The 13190-nt window shown below is 46.3% G+C and overlaps 1 protein-coding gene across 1 annotated transcript in view; it reads right to left on the bottom strand.

Annotated features, from left to right (window-relative positions):
• The window catches only part of LOC137647153 (C-type lectin domain family 4 member F-like), a 136183-nt gene that overhangs the window by 82128 nt on the left and 40865 nt on the right, over positions 1-13190 (bottom strand). The window lies entirely within an intron of this gene.

Raw genomic sequence — 13190 nt, 5'->3', positions numbered from 1 at the left:
TGTTAAGGTCAAAGGTCAAGGTCGAGAAATAAGCTGCTGTGGCGGAGGTCTGCTCTCTACTGAGCGCCCCTCTAGTTCGAGTTTGAAAATAATAAAAAAACAAAAACGCCCATGAGTATTTCAGCCCCAAGAGTCCTTGTAGGCCTAAGTAAAATTCAATTTGGACAATGAGAAGGATTACTTGAATACGGGTCTCTTGTCACTCTTCGGTATGTGCATGTCAATCATTGATTAAAATCCATTAGGTAGTAGGGTGGCCAGGGCATCAGGCACCCGTTGAGATACTACCGCTAGAGTTAAGGGGTCCTTTGACTGGCCAGACAGTACTATACACTCTGGTTACGGTTGATTTTCCCTTTGCCTACACACACATCGAATAGTCTGACTAATTCTTTACAGATTCTCCTGTGTCCACATACACCTGACAACAATAAGATTACCAAACAATTCTTCTTCACCCAAGGGGTTAACTACTGCACTGTAATTGTTCAGTGTCCACTTTCCTCTTGGGAAGGGTAGAAGAGACACTTTAGCTATGGTGAGCAGCTCTTCTAGGAGAAGAACACTCCAAAATCAAACCATTGTTCTCTAGTCTTGGGTAGTGCTATAGCCTCTGTACCATGGTCTGGCACTGTCTTGTATTAGAGTTCTCTTGCTTGAGGGTACACTCGGGCACACTATTCTATCTTATTTCTCTTTCTCTTGTTTTGTTAAAGTTTTTATAGTTTATATAGGAGATATTTATTTTAATGTTATTGTTCTGAAAATAATTAATTGTTCCTCGTCTCCTTTACTCACTGGGCTATTTTCCCTGTTGGGGTCCCAGGGCTTATAGCATCCTGCTTTTCCAACTAGGGTTGTAGCTTATCAATAATAATAATAATAATAATAAAACCAACTTCTGCTTACAAATGAAACTCCTTCACTCTTTCGTATTATTATTATTATTATTATTATTATTATCATTATTATTTACTAAGCTACAGCCCTAGTTGGAAAAACAGGATGCTATAAGCCCAGGGACTTCAACAGGGAAAATAGCCGTGGGGAAAGGAAACAAGGAAAAATAAAATATTTAAAGAACAGTAACAACATCAAAATAAATATCTCTTGTATAAATTATAAAAACTTCAACATAACAAGAGCTAGAGAAATAAAATAAAATGTACCCTCAAGCAAGTGAACTCTAACCAAGGACAGTGGAAGACCATGGTACAGAGGCTATGGCACTACCCAAGACTAGAAAACAATGGTTTGATTTTGGAGTGTCCTTCTCCAAGAAGAGCAGTTTATCATAGCTAAAGATCTCTCCTACTCTTACCAAGAGGAAAGTGGCCACTGAACAATTACAGAGCAGTAACCTCTTGGGTGAAGAAAAATTGTTTGGTGTGGTCAGATGTATGAGGAAAGAGGAGAATATGTAAAGAATAGGCCACACTATTTGGTGTGTAGGCAAAGGGAAAATGAACCGTAACCAGATTGAAAGATCCAATGCAGTACTATCTGGTGAGTCAAAGGACCCCATAACTCTCTAGCGGTAGAATCTCAACGGGTGGCTAGTGCCCTGGCCAACGGGGACTTGCCTCACTATTAAAATCGTTACTATTACTCTCCGTTTTCTAGGTGATTAGAAGTAACAGTTGTTATCTCGATAAAAATGCTTGTTGTATTAGCCTATTGGAAACGTTTTTGCCTGCCAATATGCTGGATAGGCGTTCAAGACCTACTCAGGATCAATACTAGTGGTGTTGTACAACCTCACCATACTTGTAAGCTAGGGTGGGTGGTTTGGGGGAGACTATAGGTCTACTTGCTGAGTCATCAGCAGCCATTGCCCGGTACTCCTTGGTTCTAGCATGATGGAAAGGGGCTTGGGTGCTGATCATTTGTATATGTGCTGAGTCTCTAGGTCATTGTCCTGTCCCTTGCCTCTGCCATTCATGAGATACCTTTAAACTTGTCAGTGTTACTCTATAAAGTTAAAATAAAAATGTATCATTGCAATATTTCAAACAAAATACTTTGAAGTAGAATTAATGAAACCATGATTTCTCAATAAATCCTTCTTGTTCACTTTATTTAAATTTACCATCATTTGATGATCTTTCAGTAGAGGTCGATTTTTCAAAATCCTACTCAGCCAAAACAGAAATTCTGCTTACTTCATTTTAAAAGTTTAAAGGATTTAAAGGCTGCTCATGAATGGCACAAGTAAGCAAGACAATGCCATAGAAACTGCCCATATATCATTTGATCAGCGTCCAAGTCCCTGTCCACCTAAGCTAGGACAAGGGAGGGCCAGGTAATGGCTGCTGATGACTAAGCAGGTAGACTTATAGGCTCCCCCAAACACCCCATTTCAGCTCATAATGATGGTAAGGTTGCAGACACTAAAGGAACCAAGGAGTTTGAGCGGGACTCGAATCCCCGTCTGGCAATCATCAGGCAGAGACGTTACCAATAAGGCCACGACAACCCTAACCGTAACGTAAATGGAATTAATTCCTATCTTATAATAAACATCGAACTTAACAAACAAATAAAAGTACGGTTGGATACAGGCATTCTTGGTACAACTTACTCTGAGGGAGAGCACCCATTCACACCAGTAAAGAGCAGAGAGCTCCAGTGTGTAGCCCTGGAAATCAATGATGCAGCTTACGCTTATCTGTTTGGTTACTTGCCGTGCAGTAAGGGTGAAGCAGGGCGCATTTTCTCAGAGCGTAGTGAGCCATGAAATCCTAAGTCCAAGGTGCACTTCCACAGAGCGAGGTGAGCCATGAATTTCTAAGTTCAGAGTGCACTTCCGTAGTGTGTGGTGAGCCACGAATTCCCAAGTCCAAGGTGCACATCCACAGAGCGTGGTGAGCCATGAAGTCCTAAGTTCAGAGTGCACTTCCGTAGTGTGTGGTGAGCCACGAATTCCCAAGTCCAAGGTGCACTTCCACAGAGCGTGGTGAGCCATGAAGTCCTAAGTTCAGAGTGCACTTCCGTAGTGTGTGGTGAGCCACGAATTCCCAAGTCCAAGGTGCACTTCCACAGAGCGTGGTGAGCCATGAAGTCCTAAGTTCAGAGTGCACTTCCGTAGTGCGTGGTGAGCCACGAATTCCCAAGTCCAAGGTGCACTTCCACAGAGCGTGGTGAGCCATGAAGTGTTAAGTTCAGAGTGCACTTCCGTAGTGTGTGGTGAGCCACGAAATCGCAAGTCCAAGGTGCACTTCCACAGAGCGTGGTGAGCCATGAAGTCCTAAGTTCAGAGTGCACTTCCGTAGTGTGTGGTGAGCCACGAATTCCCAAGTCCAAGGTGCACTTCCACAGAGCGTGGTGAGCCATGAAGTCCTAAGTTCAGAGTGCACTTCCGTAGTGTGTGGTGAGCAACGAATTCCCAAGTCCAAGGTGCACTTCCACAGAGCGTGGTGAGCCATGAAGTCCTAAGTTCAGAGTGCACGCCCGTAGTGTGTGGTGAGCCACGAATTCCCAAGTCCAAGGTGCACTTCCACAGAGCGTGGTGAGCCATGAAGTCCTAAGTTCAGAGTGCACGCCCGTAGTGTGTGGTGAGCCACGAATTCCCAAGTCCAAGGTGCACTTCCACAGAGCGTGGTGAGCCATGAAGTCCTAAGTTCAGAGTGCACGCCCGTAGTGTGTGGTGAGCCACGAATTCCCAAGTCCAAGGTGCACTTCCACAGAGCGTGGTGAGCCATGAAGTCCTAAGTTCAGAGTGCACGCCCGTAGTGTGTGGTGAGCCACGAATTCCCAAGTCCAAGGTGCACTTCCACAGAGCGAGGTGAGCCATGAAGTCCTAAGTTCAGAGTGCACTCCCGTAGTGTGTGGTGAGCAGGTGCACTTCCACAGAGCGAGGTGAGCCATGAATTCCTAAGTTCAGAGTGCACTCCCGTAGTGTGTGGTGAGCCACGAATTCCCAAGTCCAAGGTGAGCCATGAATTCCTAAGTTCAGAGTGCACTCCCGTAGTGTGTGGTGAGCAGGTGCACTTCCACAGAGCGAGGTGAGCCATGAATTCCTAAGTTCAGAGTGCACTCCCGTAGTGTGTGGTGAGCCACGAATTCCCAAGTCCAAGGTGCACTTCCACAGAGCGTGGTGAGCCATGAAGTCCTAAGTTCAGAGTGCACTCCCGTAGTGTGTGGTGAGCAGGTGCACTTCCACAGAGCGAGGTGAGCCATGAATTCCTAAGTTCAGAGTGCACTCCCGTAGTGTGTGGTGAGCCACGAATTCCCAAGTCCAAGGTGCACTTCCACAGAGCGTGGTGAGCCATGAAGTCCTAAGTTCAGAGTGCACTCCCGTAGTGTGTGGTGAGCAGGTGCACTTCCACAGAGCGAGGTGAGCCATGAATTCCTAAGTTCAGAGTGCACTCCCGTAGTGTGTGGTGAGCCACGAATTCCCAAGTCCAAGGTGCACTTCCACAGAGCGAGGTGAGCCATGAATTCCTAAGTTCAGAGTGCACTCCCGTAGTGTGTGGTGAGCAGGTGCACTTCCACAGAGCGAGGTGAGCCATGAATTCCTAAGTTCAGAGTGCACTCCCGTAGTGTGTGGTGAGCCACGAATTCCCAAGTCCAAGGTGCACTTCCACAGAGCGAGGTGAGCCATGAAGTCCTAAGTTCAGAGTGCACTCCCGTAGTGTGTGGTGAGCAGGTGCACTTCCACAGAGCGAGGTGAGCCATGAAGTCCTAAGTTCAGAGTGCACTCCCGTAGTGTGTGGTGAGCAGGTGCACTTCCACAGAGCGAGGTGAGCCATGAATTCCTAAGTTCAGAGTGCACTCCCGTAGTGTGTGGTGAGCCACGAAATCCCAAGTCCAAGGTGCACTTCCACAGAGCGAGGTGAGCCATGAAGTCCTAAGTTCAGAGTGCACTCCCGTAGTGTGTGGTGAGCAGGTGCACTTCCACAGAGCGAGGTGAGCCATGAATTCCTAAGTTCAGAGTGCACTCCCGTAGTGTGTGGTGAGCCACGAATTCCCAAGTCCAAGGTGCACTTCCACAGAGCGAGGTGAGCCATGAATTCCTAAGTTCAGAGTGCACTCCCGTAGTGTGTGGTGAGCCACGAATTCCCAAGTCCAAGGTGCACTTCCACAGAGCGAGGTGAGCCATGAAGTCCTAAGTTCAGAGTGCACTCCCGTAGTGTGTGGTGAGCAGGTGCACTTCCACAGAGCGAGGTGAGCCATGAATTCCTAAGTTCAGAGTGCACTTCCGTAGTGTGTGGTGAGCCACGAATTTCCAAGTCCAAAGTGCACTTCCACAGAGCGAGGTGAGCCATGAATTCCTAAGTTCAGAGTGCACTCCCGTAGTGTGTGGTGAGCCACGAATTCCCAAGTCCAAGGTGCACTTCCACAGAGCGAGGTGAGCCATGAATTCCTAATTTCAGAGTGCACTCCCGTAGTGTGTGGTGAGCAGGTGCACTTCCACAGAGCGAGGTGAGCCATGAATTCCTAAGTTCAGAGTGCACTCCCGTAGTGTGTGGTGAGCCACGAATTCCCAAGTCCAAAGTGCACTTCCACAGAGCGAGGTGAGCCATGAATTCCTAAGTTCAGAGTGCACTCCCGTAGTGTGTGGTGAGCCACGAATTCCCAAGTCCAAGGTGCACTTCCACAGAGCGAGGTGAGCCATGAATTCCTAAGTTCAGAGTGCACTTCCGTAGTGTGTGGTGAGCCACGAATTTCCAAGTCCAAAGTGCACTTCCACAGAGCGAGGTGAGCCATGAATTCCTAAGTACAACTGTACTTATAAAAAACAAGAGTAAAAAATCAATACTTTTATCCGTGCCAATCCCCATTTGGCTTTATGCCCCCAACAAGTGGTGGACAAACAAAAGCATTTCCATCAGCTGCCACAAAATACAAGATTCGCCAGCCGATGATTGACCCGAGTGGTAACTGCATGGAGTTACTGCTCTCCATTTGCAGATGAATATTGACAAGGATAACCGCTTTAATCTCGCTGCACGGAAGTGATAGAAAAACACAGGATGTGAGAAAATAGATTCATCATTGATTGTTATGTCTGGTAGGAGGATTTCCCAATTTACTTCGCTTTGCGAAAGCATGTAAATAATGCTTTCTGCTATTATTATGCCAATAAACGCTTTATAACACATGAGGATAATATATATGTAAAGTAATCAGTAATTTTTCTTCTTTCCAAATTTATCCCTAAATTAAGGGGTTGGTTGCCTGATGCTTCCTCTCCAATGCCTTCTATAAGAGGCGTCCTCTTCCACCAAACATCTTCTCCCTATCCTTCACCTTATCCGATTATCTCGCCATCTAATTCTTTCCCCACCTCTCGATATACCCCACAATAGGTTCCTCCTTAGCCCTCCTCACTCCCTTCCCACCATCCATCCTCAACACGTGTCCACTCCATCTCAGTCTAGTCCCTCTTGTCACCTCTGTAACTTTTACTACACCTGCCATTCTTCTCATTTCATCATTTTCCAACCTTTCAAACAGTGATATTCCCATAATCCAGCTCAGAACTCTTATCTCTGTTTTCTCAAGCTTTCCTTCCTCTTTTCATCTTAGAGCACCCTGTCCGATACTTCCCGTAAAGATCAGGAAGACACAGGGTCAAATATTGAGAGGAGAATACTGGATGGGCACATGCCATTGGAAACCTAATGTATATTGGTTAAATAGTGAATGCAAAAGCTGTAATCAATCGACAATGTTGGTTCCAAGACAAATTAAATAGGATCGTGTTCGGTATTTTTGCGAGGGCCTGTGTGGCAAGAAATGCCCGGTAATCTATAAGAAATTAATAATCCTCAATCACTTGCCAAAAACAGAAGGCAAAATAAACTTGACAGCATAGAATCCAACAGCGCTGGAGCTTTAAAATAAAAAAAAAAATTCAAGAGTATAAAATTTACATGTACTGTTGGTGTTCAAAGGGTTAATAAAGATAAGTTGCTATAACTCCAACTGTTCAGATTAACAGATTAGACAGATTAACATTTTCTCCCCAAAACCAAAATTTCTGTAACAGGTAAACACAACCAGCAGGAGTCCCCTGATGTTGAGACAGGAGTGCTAAGAGAAGTTATAATTACTTAATTAAAAATTCTGTAATTCTTACAGAAACTGTAAACACTTTCAACCAAAATATTCATACATCAATATATATAAAAACAATTAAAAAATTTACCAATACTCTTTAAAAACAAGATTAACTATTGCTAGCTACCTCAGGAGGGAAATTTCTGAAACAGGTAAACACAACCAGCAAGAGTAACTTAATGTTGAGACAAGATTTCTAAGAGAAGTGATAATTACTTGTTCAAAAGTTTTGTAATTTAAAAAAAAAAAATGTAAACACTTTCTACCAAAATATTGATACACCAATATATATATATATATATATATATATATATATATATATATATATATATATATATATATATATATATATATAAACAATTAAAAAATTTACCAATACTCTTTAAAAACAAGATTCACTATTGCTAGCTAACCTAGGAGGAAAAGTACAGTACTCACCACTAAACAAAAGAAAATCAAACCATGGCTTACATCTGAAGTTGTTCGTAGAGAATAGTTCTTTTTCTCTTCCACATCATTAAAAAACAACTTGGAAACATGTTATTTTCATTAGTAAAATAAATTTTTGAATATACTTACCCGATAATCATGTAGCTGTCAACTCTGTTGCCCGACAGAATTCTATGGAGGGATACGCCAGCTATCACAATACTAGAAGGGGGTGTTCTTACCAGCGCCACCTGTGGCCAGGTACTCAAGTACTTCTTGTTGACACCTCCTCAATTATTCCTCGGTCCCACTGGTTCTCTATGGGGAGGAAGGGAGGGTCAATTAAATCATGATTATCGGGTAAGTATATTCAAAAATTTATTTTACTAATGAAAATAACATTTTTCAATATTAAACTTACCCGATAATCATGTAGCTGATTCACACCCAGGGGGGTGGGTGAAAACCAGTGTACAAGATTAAAGGATAGCTAAGTATCCCATATTTCATATAACAGTTATCTCAAATAACAATGAAATAATAAGTACCTGGTAAGGAAGTCGAATTGAACCGTTACTCTGTCTCTTTTTTAAGTTCGTCTTCCTTACTGAGCGCAGCGTTCCTCTTGGAGGCTGAATCAACCCAAAGGTGCTAAAGTATACAGGGCTGCAACCCATACTAAAGGACCTCATCACAACCTTTAACCTCGGCGCTTCTCAAGAAAGAATTGACCACCCGCCAAATCAACAAGGATGTGGAAGGCTTCTTAGCCGACCGAACAACCCATAAAAAGTATTCAAGAGAAAGGTTAAAAAGTTATGGAATTATGGGAATGTAGTGGCTGAGCCCTCGCCTACTACTGCATTCGTTGCTACGAATGGACCCAGGGTGTAGCAGTACTCGTAAAGAGACTGGACATCTTTGAGATAGAATGATGCGAACACTGACTTGCTTCTCCAATAGGTTGCATCCATAACACTCTGCAGAGAACGGTTCTGTTTGAAGGCCACTGAAGTAGCCACAGCTCTCACTTCATGTGTCCTTACCTTCAGCAAAGCAAGGTCTTCTTCCTTCAGATGAGAATTTGCTTCTCTAATCAGAAGCCTGATGTAGTAAGAAACTGAGTTCTTAGACATTGGTAGAGAAGGCTTCTTGATAGCACACCATAAGGCTTCTGATTGTCCTCGTAATGGTTTTGACCTTCTTAAATAGTACTTAAGAGCTCTAACAGGGCAAAGTACTCTCTCTAGTTCGTTCCCCACCATGTTGGACAGGCTTGGGATCTCGAACGACTTAGGGCAAGGACGGGAAGGAAGCTCGTTTTAGCCAAAAAAAAAACCGAGCCGCAAGGAACATGTAGCCGTTTCAGATGTGAAACCTATGTTCCTGCTGAAGGCGTGGATCTCACTTACTCTTTTACCTGTTGCTAAGCACACGAGGAAAAGAGTTTCTAATGTGAGGTCCTTAAAAGAGGCTGATTGGAACGGTTCAAATCCTGATGACATTAGGAACCTTAGGACCACGTCTAGATTCCAGCCTGGAGTGGACAACCGACGTTCCTTTGAGGTCTCAAAAGACCTAAGGAGGTCCTGTAGATCTTTGTTGGAGGAAAGATCCAAGCCTCTGTGGCGGAAAACCGCTGCCAACATACTTCTGTAACCCTTGATCGTAGGAGCTGATAGGGATTTTACGTTCCTTAGATGTAACAGGAAGTCAGCAATCTGGGTTACAGTGGTACTGGTTGAGGAAAACTGCATTGGCCTTGCACCAGCTTCGGAAGACTTCCCATTAAGACTGATAGACTCTGAGAGTGGATGTCGTCCTTGCTCTGGCAATCGTTCTGGCTGCCTCCTTCGAAAAGCCTCTAGTTCTTGAGAGACTTTCGATAGTCTGAAGGCAGTCAGACGAAGAGCGTGGAGGTTTGGGTGTACCTTCTTTACGTGAGGTTGACGCAGAAGGTCCACTCTAGGAGGAAGAGTCCTGGGAAACGTCGACCAGCCATTGCAGTACCTCGGTGAACCCTTCTCTCGCGGGTCAGAGGGGAGCAACCAACGTCAACCGTGTCCCTTTGTGAGAGGCGAACTTCTGAAGTACCCTGTTGACAATCTTGAACGGCGGGAATGCATACAGGTTGAGATGGGACCAATCCAGCAGAAAGGCATCCACGCGAACTGCTGTTGGGTCTGGAATCGGAGAACAATACAAGAGGAGCTTCTTGGTCATCGAGGTAGCGAATAGAACTATGGTTGGCAGACCCCACAGGGCCCAAAGTCTGCTGCAAACATTCTTGTGAAGGGTCCACTCTGTGGGGAAGACCTGACCCTTACGGCTGAGGCGATCTGCCATGACATTCATATCGCCCTGAATGAGCCTCGTTACCAGCGTGAGCTTTCGATCTTTGACCAAATGAGGAGGTCCCTTGCGATCTTGAACAACTTCCTCGAATGAGTCCCTCTCTGCTTGGAGATGTAAGCCAAGGCTGTGGTGTAGTCGGAGTTCACCTCCACCACCTTGTAAGCTGGAGGGACTTGAAGTTTATCAAGGCCAGATGAACTGCCAACAACTCCTTGCAATAGATGTGAAGTGTCCTTTGCTCCTGATTCCATGTTCCCGAGCATTCCTGTCCGTCCAGTGTCGCACCCCAGCCCGTGTCCGATGCGTCCGAGAAGAGACGGTGGTCGGGGGTCTGAACAGCCAAAGGTAGACCTTCCTTGAGAAGAATGCTGTTCTTCCACCACGTTAGAGTAGACCTCATCTCTTCGGAAACAGGAACTGAGCCCGTCTCTAGCGTCATGTCCTTTATCCAGTGAGCAGCTAGATGATACTGAAGGGGGCGGAGGAGGAGTCTCCCTAACTCGATGAACAGGGCCAGCGATGAAAGTGTCCCTGTTAGACTCATCCCCTGCCTGACTAAGCATCGGTTCCTTCTCAGCATGCTCTGGATGCATTCTAGGGCTTGGAAGATCCTTGGGGCCGACGGACAAGTCCAAAAAGCTCGACTCTGAAGATCCATACCCAAGGAAACAATGGTCTGGGATGGAACGAGCTGAGACTCCTCAAAATTGACCAGGAGGCCCAGTTCCTTGGTCAGATCCATAGTCCATTTGAAAATCTCCAGACAGCGACGACTTGTGGGAGCTCTTAAAAGCCAGTCGTCTGACGGAGCCGGACACAAGATCATGATACTGCTGCACAGTCTGTAAACTGACAATCATGGGCAAGCGAGGAAGTACAGTGACAACCCGAATCTGTCTAGACTATCTGGGTCGTACAGACAGCTCCTTAACGGGTTGCTGAGGTTGCCGCACTGCGTCACAACAAGTCCCTTCTGTTGGTTGTTGAACGTCTTCCCCGTGACACATTGACTCCGTAAACAAAAATCCTCTAACAAGGACTAAGCTTGGACTGCATGTCATGCAACACAGCTCAAGGTCTATGGGAGCAGGTGTGGTAACAGACGGGATTAGCGGCTGAAGTGGAACCATTACCTTCCCTGTAAGCATGTTATGCTTAAATAAAAGTCCATAAGAGGTTATGCAGCTAAAGGCTCCCTCCAAATGACAGAGTCCTCAAGGGAATATCAGAAGGAGGGAGAAAAGAACTTTCTCATCTACAGGGACCTTATCCTAGAAAAGCTAAGTTCTCTGAGTGAGGGTTCACTGGTGCAAAAGCAGCAGACTAGAAGGCAACGTTATGAAACTGCTTGACAGTCTAGTGAGTTGGCAACAACCCAAGAAATGTTGAGAAGCATGCGGTAAGGTATGCAGAGCATGATGAATGCAGAGTATGCTGTATGCAGAGCATGCTGTATGTAGAGCATGTTGTATGCAGAGCATGCTGTATGTAGAGCATGTTGTATGCATAGCATGCTGAAAGCAGAGCATGCTGTATGCAGAGCATGTTGTATGCAGAGCATGCTGAATGCAGAGCATGCTGAATGCTGAGCATGTAGTAAGCAGAGCCTGCTGTAAGCAGAGCCTGCTGTAAGGAAAGCAGAGCGTGTGCATGGCGTTTAACATTTCTCAGAAATTCCATGACCAGTGCTAGAGTGCTTTATGCATGCTTGCATGGGGTTTAAAAATCAACATAATGTTTACCTTACATTCATAACTCATGATTCATATTTTTGCCATGGTTAGAAAATGGAGGTAAGGTATGCTGAACAGCAGAGTCAGAACGAGCTGGAACAACAACAGTGGAAGGTGCAGAAAGTTCCTGTTCCTGTGGTATGAGTGGAGCGTGAAGAGACCGAGGTTGCGCAGAACAAGGTAAAGTTCCCGCAAGCAGAGGTGTCTGAGGTGCAGGATCAGGGTGCACGGGTTGAGCTCGGTGCAGCAGCTGAGGAGACTGACTCACAGGTGGAAGAGGTTGTACCTCCACCGAGAGTTGCACCACCGGTGGAGCAGTCAGGGGAGGAGGAGGAAGAGTGGGGTAATCCTCCTGATCCCAAACCGAAGGTTGCCTTAAAGAAGGCTGAGGCTGAACAACACTGGGAACAGCGAACACAGAAAGAGGTTCAACATCGTACGCCTGGCAGATGGAGCTGCGACTGGGTGCAGCGAGTGCAGGCGGGTTGAGCACAGGCTGAAAGGGTGCAGGGGAGGTGCAACACTCTCAGCCCGACACTCACACAACAGGTCCGAAAGCTGTGCTTGCATGGACTGTAGTAGAGTCTACAACATCGTACGCCTGGCAGAAGGTGCTGCGACTGGGTGCAGCGAGTGCAGGCGGGTGCAGCACAGGCTGAACGGGTGCAGGGGAGGTGCAACACTCTCAGCCCGACACTCACACAACAGGTCCGAAAGCTGTGCTTGCATGGACTGTAGTAGAGTCTACAACATCGTACGCCTGGCAGATGGTGCTGCGACTGGGTGCAGCGAGTGCAGGCTGGTGCAGCACAGGCTGAACGGGTGCAGCCGGTTGGTGCACCACCGGTGCAGGCGGGTGCAGCACAGGCTGAACGGGTGCAGGCGGTTGGTGCACCACCGGTGCAGGAGGAGGAGGAGGTGCAACACTCTCAGCACGACACTCACGCATCAGGTCCGAAAGCTGTGCTTGCATGGACAGTAGAAGAATCCACAACATCGTACGCCTGGCAGGAGGTACTGCGATCAGGCGGAGCGAGCATAGGGGGGGGGGGGGAGTGTAGGTGCACTCTCAGCCCGACAAACTGATGACTGAGGAGAGACAGAGCTAACCCAATGACTGCATCCGGGTTGTTGAACTTTACTTCGTACGTCTGGCATAGGTCTGGACTTTACGTTTAAGAGGTCTTGAGACCTGAGACCAGCGTAACTCTGCCTTTATTTTCTCCTCTAAATCTCTTCTGCAGACGAGCAAAATAAGGGCTCAATCGTCTGCGGGTGGGAGTGACGGTCTCGGTAAGACACGCCCACAACCACCGAGGATACTTCTGTGCGCCGATCAAGGCCTGCCGAACCCTTATGCCCTTCGACATTGCTTCTCCCCTGGGCTTGGGAGCTTGCAAGAGGTCCCGGACTGGGAGGACGACTGGCGCGCACAAAAGTACCCTCACGCATAACACTGACACACTTTGCGCTAATCACTTATCACTTTGATTTCTGTTTGCACTTATTTCACTGAACTCGAAACTTTAAGTGGTTTGTACCTGAAACACGCAATTCTATCCTTCTCAAAAGTTAGTAATTGCGAAAACAGAATTACAATGTAACAGA

Source organism: Palaemon carinicauda, chromosome 9, assembly GCF_036898095.1.
Source record: "Palaemon carinicauda isolate YSFRI2023 chromosome 9, ASM3689809v2, whole genome shotgun sequence".
In the NCBI taxonomy this organism is placed as follows: domain Eukaryota; kingdom Metazoa; phylum Arthropoda; class Malacostraca; order Decapoda; family Palaemonidae; genus Palaemon; species Palaemon carinicauda.
The sequence above is the reverse complement of the archived record's forward strand: the minus strand, read 5'-3'. Positions and strand labels throughout refer to the sequence as shown.